At 43.5% G+C, this 6,216-nt stretch overlaps 1 protein-coding gene across 5 annotated transcripts in view; it reads right to left on the reverse strand.

The window, feature by feature from the left end:
- Window positions 1-5,872, reverse strand: part of ITPR1 (inositol 1,4,5-trisphosphate receptor type 1) — a 318,830-nt gene extending 312,958 nt beyond the window's left edge. For all 5 annotated transcript variants that reach the window (XM_055343239.1, XM_055343238.1, XM_055343242.1 and 2 more), the window contains exons 1-2: window positions 5,726-5,872; window positions 4,862-4,932 (exon numbers count right to left, since the gene is read on the reverse strand). The gene's annotated coding sequence lies outside the window, so the exon portion shown is untranslated. The remainder of the gene's footprint in view (window positions 1-4,861; window positions 4,933-5,725) is intronic.
- Window positions 5,873-6,216: the final 344 nt, after the last annotated feature.

Here is a 6,216-nt window from a genome sequence, read left to right on the forward strand (position 1 = left end):
CCAGGACCCTAGGATCATGACCCGAGCCAAAGCAGCCACTCAATCACTGAGCCACCGGTGCCCCTGATAATTTTTTTTTTACCCTACTGATTCTACACATCACCACTCAAATGCAGTCCATCAAAGGTACAGAAAAATGAAGACACAGATGTCTATTTAGTAACCAGAACAGAGGTTCAGGATAGAGTGCAATAAGCAAGGTACCAAACTTGAAGTACAGCATGAGTCTTTTTTTATGAAATTTAAATATACACATAATTTTTACATATGTATACATGGGAGGGGTCTGAACCCTTCATCTTGGATGGTAGGGTTGGGGGATGGTAGGGTTGGTTTTGTCACCTATCTTTATTTCCTATTGTTTAGTTGAATATGTTTATCTTATGCAATAAGTAACAACATGTATGTACATTATAAATGTGTACACATGAAGGGGTCCACTTCACTTATCAGAGAGAATCACTTAGGTGGAACTTCGTATTCCCCAAGGATCATGCTAGACAGCCAAGCATGAGTTCCCCTTGTGTAATTCTGTGAAATAAGACCTGACAGACAGGAAGGGGGGTGGGCAGCAGCAAAGTGCCCAAAGTTTGTGTTGAAGAAAAACCACCAAGGATATCATTAAGCTCTTAAAATTCCTTACTCAAACCAACTGCAGGTTCATTTATTCATCAAAGAATATTCCCTTTCTGCTAAAGTGGATTACAATCCCAGGTCAGTCATGTGATTAACCAATCTAGAAATCTGGGTTTGACCCTCTACCCTCACCCGATATCAAGTTCCAATATGGTATGTGATCTTGCCAGCCTCACTAGTTTCTTCAGAAAGGACAACGTAGCTCAGGGATGTTGAGAACCACACTAAGAGTTCTGAGAAAGTTAAGAAACCTTCAGAGAAATAAATTATGGCTCACCTGCAAAAACTGGGCTCTTGCAGGATCTGACCCTGACCCCCTCTCTCACCTGAATGTCTAGCACTCTCCCTCAGCTGCAACCAACCTGGCCCCCTGGCCTTTCCCTAACATGCTGCACCTGCTCCCATCTCAGGGCCTCTCCACCTTTTGCTCTTGCCCTTTGGAATGTCCCTCTTGGCCAGATACAACTAGCCTCTCACTTCCTTCAGCTCTCTGCTCAAATGCAAAGATTATTAGAGATCCCTTCCCTGATTCCAGATCCCCTTCACATTATTTTATTGCCATTTTTTACTGTGGTAAAATACACACACACAACATAAAATTTACCATATTAATCATTTTTAATTGTAAAATTCAGTAGCATTAAGTTCATTCACATAGTTGTGCAACTAATATAACCATCCCTTTCCAGAATTTTTTCATCTTCCCCAAATGAAACTCTGTATCCATTAAACAAACTCCATATTCCCCCAGCCCATGGCAAGCACCATTCTACTTGTCTCTTTTATGTATGCCTTATTTCACTTAGCATGTTTTCAACCTTCACTCATCTTGTAACGTGTAAAACAATTGCATTCCTTTTTATGGCCAAATAATATTCCATTATATGGATATATCACTTTTGGTTTATCCATTCATCGGTCAGTGGAGACTTGGGTTGTTTCCACGTTTTGGGTACTGTAAATAATGCTGCTAGGAACACGAATGCACAAATATCTGTTGAGTTCCTGCTTTCAATTCTCTGGGTTATATACCCTGAAGTGGAATTGGTGGATCATTTGGTAATTGCTTAAATTTTCTGAGGAATTGCCATACTGTCTTCTGCAGTGACTGCTCCTTTTTACTTTCCCACCAACAGCACACAGGAGTTCCAATTTCTCCAGATTCTCACCAATATTTGTTATTTCCTGTTCCCCTTTACTTGGCTTTCTTTTTCTCTATAGCACTGTTATACAATAATATTTGCTTATTTATAATGTCTGCTTCCCCCCAACTAGGATTTAAGTCTCTTGGGAACAGGACTTTCATTATTGTATACACAGTACTTAGAATATATCCCAATATATAGTAGATGCTCAAGGAATTTGTTGAATGTAGGAATAAACACTTGGGAGAATATCAACTTTAGCAGGTATTAGAAATACATAAAAAGCTTTATCACATCAAATGTCTTAAACTGTGCCAGCTGAGGGAAGACCACAGCCATAGTTCAATAGGAGGAACAGCTCCATAGATAATGGTTTTAGTGGTATTTTCAGTTCAAGCTCATTAGCAATAAACTCAGAACCAGAGACACTATAAAAATTGGTCAAAATCATAAAAATTATGTCATTCATGCCATTGACTTCAAGCCTTAACTGATTTCATCAACAGAGCACTGCAAAAGCTTAAAACAGCATAAGTAAACTAAAAAATTGTGTGCATTTCCAGTTAATAAAGAGCCTGAAAATGCAATGTGTTTTATTTTAAAAGATCAAACCAACAGTAAACAAGATGGGACATTGGCCTTGTGTAGACTCCTTAATTAGATGTATCCAAGGACAGCTTGACCTAGAAACCTAACTTCAGGCCTATGTTTACTTTTTTGTTGTTGTTTTCTCTTGTTCATATTTGGTGTTTGTTGTTTCATTTTGGTTTGTTATTTAACAGCTGCTTGTCAAGAAATCAGAATTTCCCTGAGATAAATGAGCTACAAAGCCATGCAACTTTGTCTAGAAGTCAGCTAGTTGTATACCATTGGATTAGAAGTTTCATTTCTTTGTATCTCTAATACGCTGGTCTTCTCCACTTTTCCCTCAAAAAAATATTTTGAGGAAAAAGGCAAGAGATTTCTCTCGTTTGGTTTCATCTTTCCTTTCTTCTAAGCAACCATTTCATCTGTCATTCCTAAAGAAAAGATCCCAATTCCCTCCAAAAGGCAACCACTTTATTTAAAAGTGGATAGTGCTATTGTCAACCCCCAACAATTTCCTCAAAGTGGAGGCCAGGAGTAACTCATTTAGAGCATGAAGAACTTTCCCTGCCTGCTCAGAGGGAAATCTTGATAGTATATTCTGTTCTGATTTGAATTATTTAAAGAACAGACTGTACTTTCAAAACACACATACACACATGCTTGCACACACAAGGAAAAAAGAAATGAAAAAGTGTTCTGCACAACTGGCCACAAACCAAACTGAAGAGTATATGAAAAGATACCGATACTTCACAGTTTAGACTCACTGCAACTTAAGCCATCAAATTATTCAGACTGAGAAATACCGGATTCTTTTAACCTGCTCAGATGCCTTGATGTAGATGATCAAGATGGATTTCAGTTATGACATGAACCCAGTGCTGAACTTAGACAATGTTCCTCGCGGTCTGGTTTGATTTCGTTTACTCTCCTCATTGAGGCTTTCAGCATACAGCTTTTACAACTTTCTAAAACAAAATCAGGATGACATCTGATACCTCCTCAAATAGCCACACTCTTATCCCTCCATCTACAGCCACATCGTTTCCCTTAAGTCAAAGTAAGTATTATTACCCATTCACCACTGGTGGGACATAAGATTTATGTCATTAACCGAAATAAGTTTATCATTTTTCCTGGCTTCTCCCTTCACTTCTTCCCAACTTAAATGTGTCTGTGGAACATAGGACAGTCCCACAACCTGGCGTTATATTCCTTGCTTCCACTGTGCACTGGCTACTACACAAGTGTTCTCATTCTCTCTACTCCTCAGCTTCTTCACCTATACCTGACTCACGGTTTCTGTGATATCTGGCTCTGGACTAGGCTTACAAGGATTTAATGTGTCAGTATTATTTTTAGCAACAAGTTGGAGAAGAGTCTATGGATCAGTTTCTCCTGGTCTGTAGCTTACTCAAAAAAGGGGAACTTAACCCTCTCCTTGGCCTTTTGAGTGCCCAGGTAGCCTTGAAAGTCAACAGAACTCCAAGAATGAACTATACCCCACACATCCAAATGTTAACCAGCACTCCACCAGCACTCCTAAGGATCTTATCAACAGGAAACAAAAGCACTATACTACTATAATGAAGTGTCTGCCTTTTATTTTCTAATTTAAAAAGCCCAAAGATTGTAACCCAGGGAACAGCTAAATATTTAGAAGGTTAAAGAAGTTACAAAGAGCTGGTCTTCCACCATGTTATTCCGTTGTCTACCCTGTTCTTCCTGGCCTTTTTGGAAGAAAAAACTTGTGACGGCCAAATCTGCAGCAATGGGGATATATATGCAGCTGTTAAAACCTCCCTTTCTTATGGTGCAGAGTCTGATCATTTGGGGGGGGGGGGACGACAGGAGCTGCTTGTCTTTACATATAAATGCTGCCCTCAACTCATATCCCACAATAAGCACCCAAACAAGAGGGACTCATCAGATTCCTTGACATTCAGGCAGCTTCAAGTCAAGGACTGGATGCCACTCTCTCACACTTCAAGAACTTCCCTTTTTAAAGTACTAATTCTTTCAAATTGCCAGCAACCACTTTCATTTCTTGCAATCCAACCTACACTGATTAAACACACATTACAGCAAGAAAAAAGTGACTATTTTTGAAAGAGGCAGTTAATTTTTGCTTACGTATCTTGACAGATGAAATGTACTGCATCCTTCTGAATTTAAATCATCAGCACACTGCCAGGCACCAATGGGCATTTCTTTTATCGCTCCATCTAATGGGTTTTCCCCCCTCCTCTCATAAATGTTCAGGCTGCTTTAAGTCTGAGCCTGGGCCAAAAGTGCTAGCTAGGCAGGACTGCCCTCTGGATCTCAAATGCTCCCTAAAGCTCTCACAGAAAGCAGTGACAAATTTTGGACACTAAGCCTTGCAGTTTGCTTTTCTTTTCTGCTCCTAATCTCCATGGCTCTTTAGAGAGGACATAAAATCCACTTAAAACAAAAAGTCATTACTGACTACAGCACTCAGGCTTCACACTCACCTGACCGAGGTCAGGCACTCTGTTGCCAAAACACTCCAGCTGGGCGAATCCTGCTCCTCCGAAGCCAGCTCCTAAGTATTTAGAAAGAAAGAAAACTTAAGTATAAGACCAGGAAGGCGGGCCACTAAGAGCAATGTTTCAAATTGCAAACTGCCACCTTCTTTAGCCTTCTTCCTGGAGAGACACCCCTGCCCTTCCCCCAAACAAGACAGAGGAAAGCTTGGAGGGATCAGTTGGACAAAGATTACAGGTAACTTTGCTTACTTATTCCCAGTATGTAACTGACAAGTGAGACTAGGCACGCAAAAACTTGGAACGTGCAAATCCCAAAGCACTCGTTTCCCAGAGCCTAGGCCAAGTTCCGAAGCCCGCATCCTCACTGGCCTTGAGCTCCGTCCACACTTCATCCCTCACCGCTCCCCGGCTTATCTTCCGTTTTTTAAAAACCCTCCCCACTGCTCCCTGCCCCCGCCCTCCCCGCCATGCATTTTTCTCCCAACCTTGCAGCTCGAGGGAGGGCTACTTTTAAAAGATTGTTTCCTTGAGCGGACTCACATATGACACCCCCCAACACACACACACCCCAAGAAAACACCATTTCCTGCAGCTGCTGCAACAGTTTCCAACTTGGGGGAATGCCACTCCAGTCCAGAATGGGTAGCCTTCAAGGCCAGTCACTGGAAATCGAGGATTTTTGTTCAGCCTCAAACGAACACCCCAAAAATGCCCCCAGTTAAAGAGCCCCCAAACGCATGCAAGTGCATGCAAATCCATCAAGAACTCCCAGAGAGCGGGGCAAAAACTTGGGCGCCCGGGGAGGGCAGTACCAACTCCCCGCGCCCTCTGCCCGGCCCCAGCCGCTACCTTGGTGCCCGGGAGCCACGCCGGGTTGGGGGAGCAGGGCGAGGAGAGGGGTTAGCAGCCGCTGGGTAATCCCATGTCCGCGAAGAGGGAGCTCGTTCCGTTAGGATGGAAACGGAACACCCACACCTCCTCTGTGCGTGCGCTTTCTCTCTCTCTCCACCCTCTGCCTCCTCCTCCTCCACCACCTCCTCCTCCTCTCCTCCCACCCCAGCGAGCTTGAGGAAACGCTTCAGCAGAACATCCACATGGTTACTGCACTTTGAAGCGGCGCCTGACTGCTTATATAGGCCGGGAAGCTCCCTGGGCAATGTAGTCCGAGCCCGGGGTCGTGGCGGCGCCTGGGGCTGGGGGGAAGGACTACGAGTCCCAGAATCCCCTGGGCTCCGGGCTGGGCTCTAAATAGAAACGCGCGGGGACAGGGAGGGGCGTCCTGCGGGGCGTCCGGGCTTCGAATCCGGCTGCTGGCGGAGCGCCGGCGGGGCTCGGAGCTG

This window comes from Nyctereutes procyonoides, unplaced genomic scaffold (genome assembly GCF_905146905.1).
Source record: "Nyctereutes procyonoides isolate TBG_1078 unplaced genomic scaffold, NYPRO_anot_genome, whole genome shotgun sequence".
Taxonomy (NCBI): Eukaryota; Metazoa; Chordata; class Mammalia; order Carnivora; family Canidae; genus Nyctereutes; species Nyctereutes procyonoides.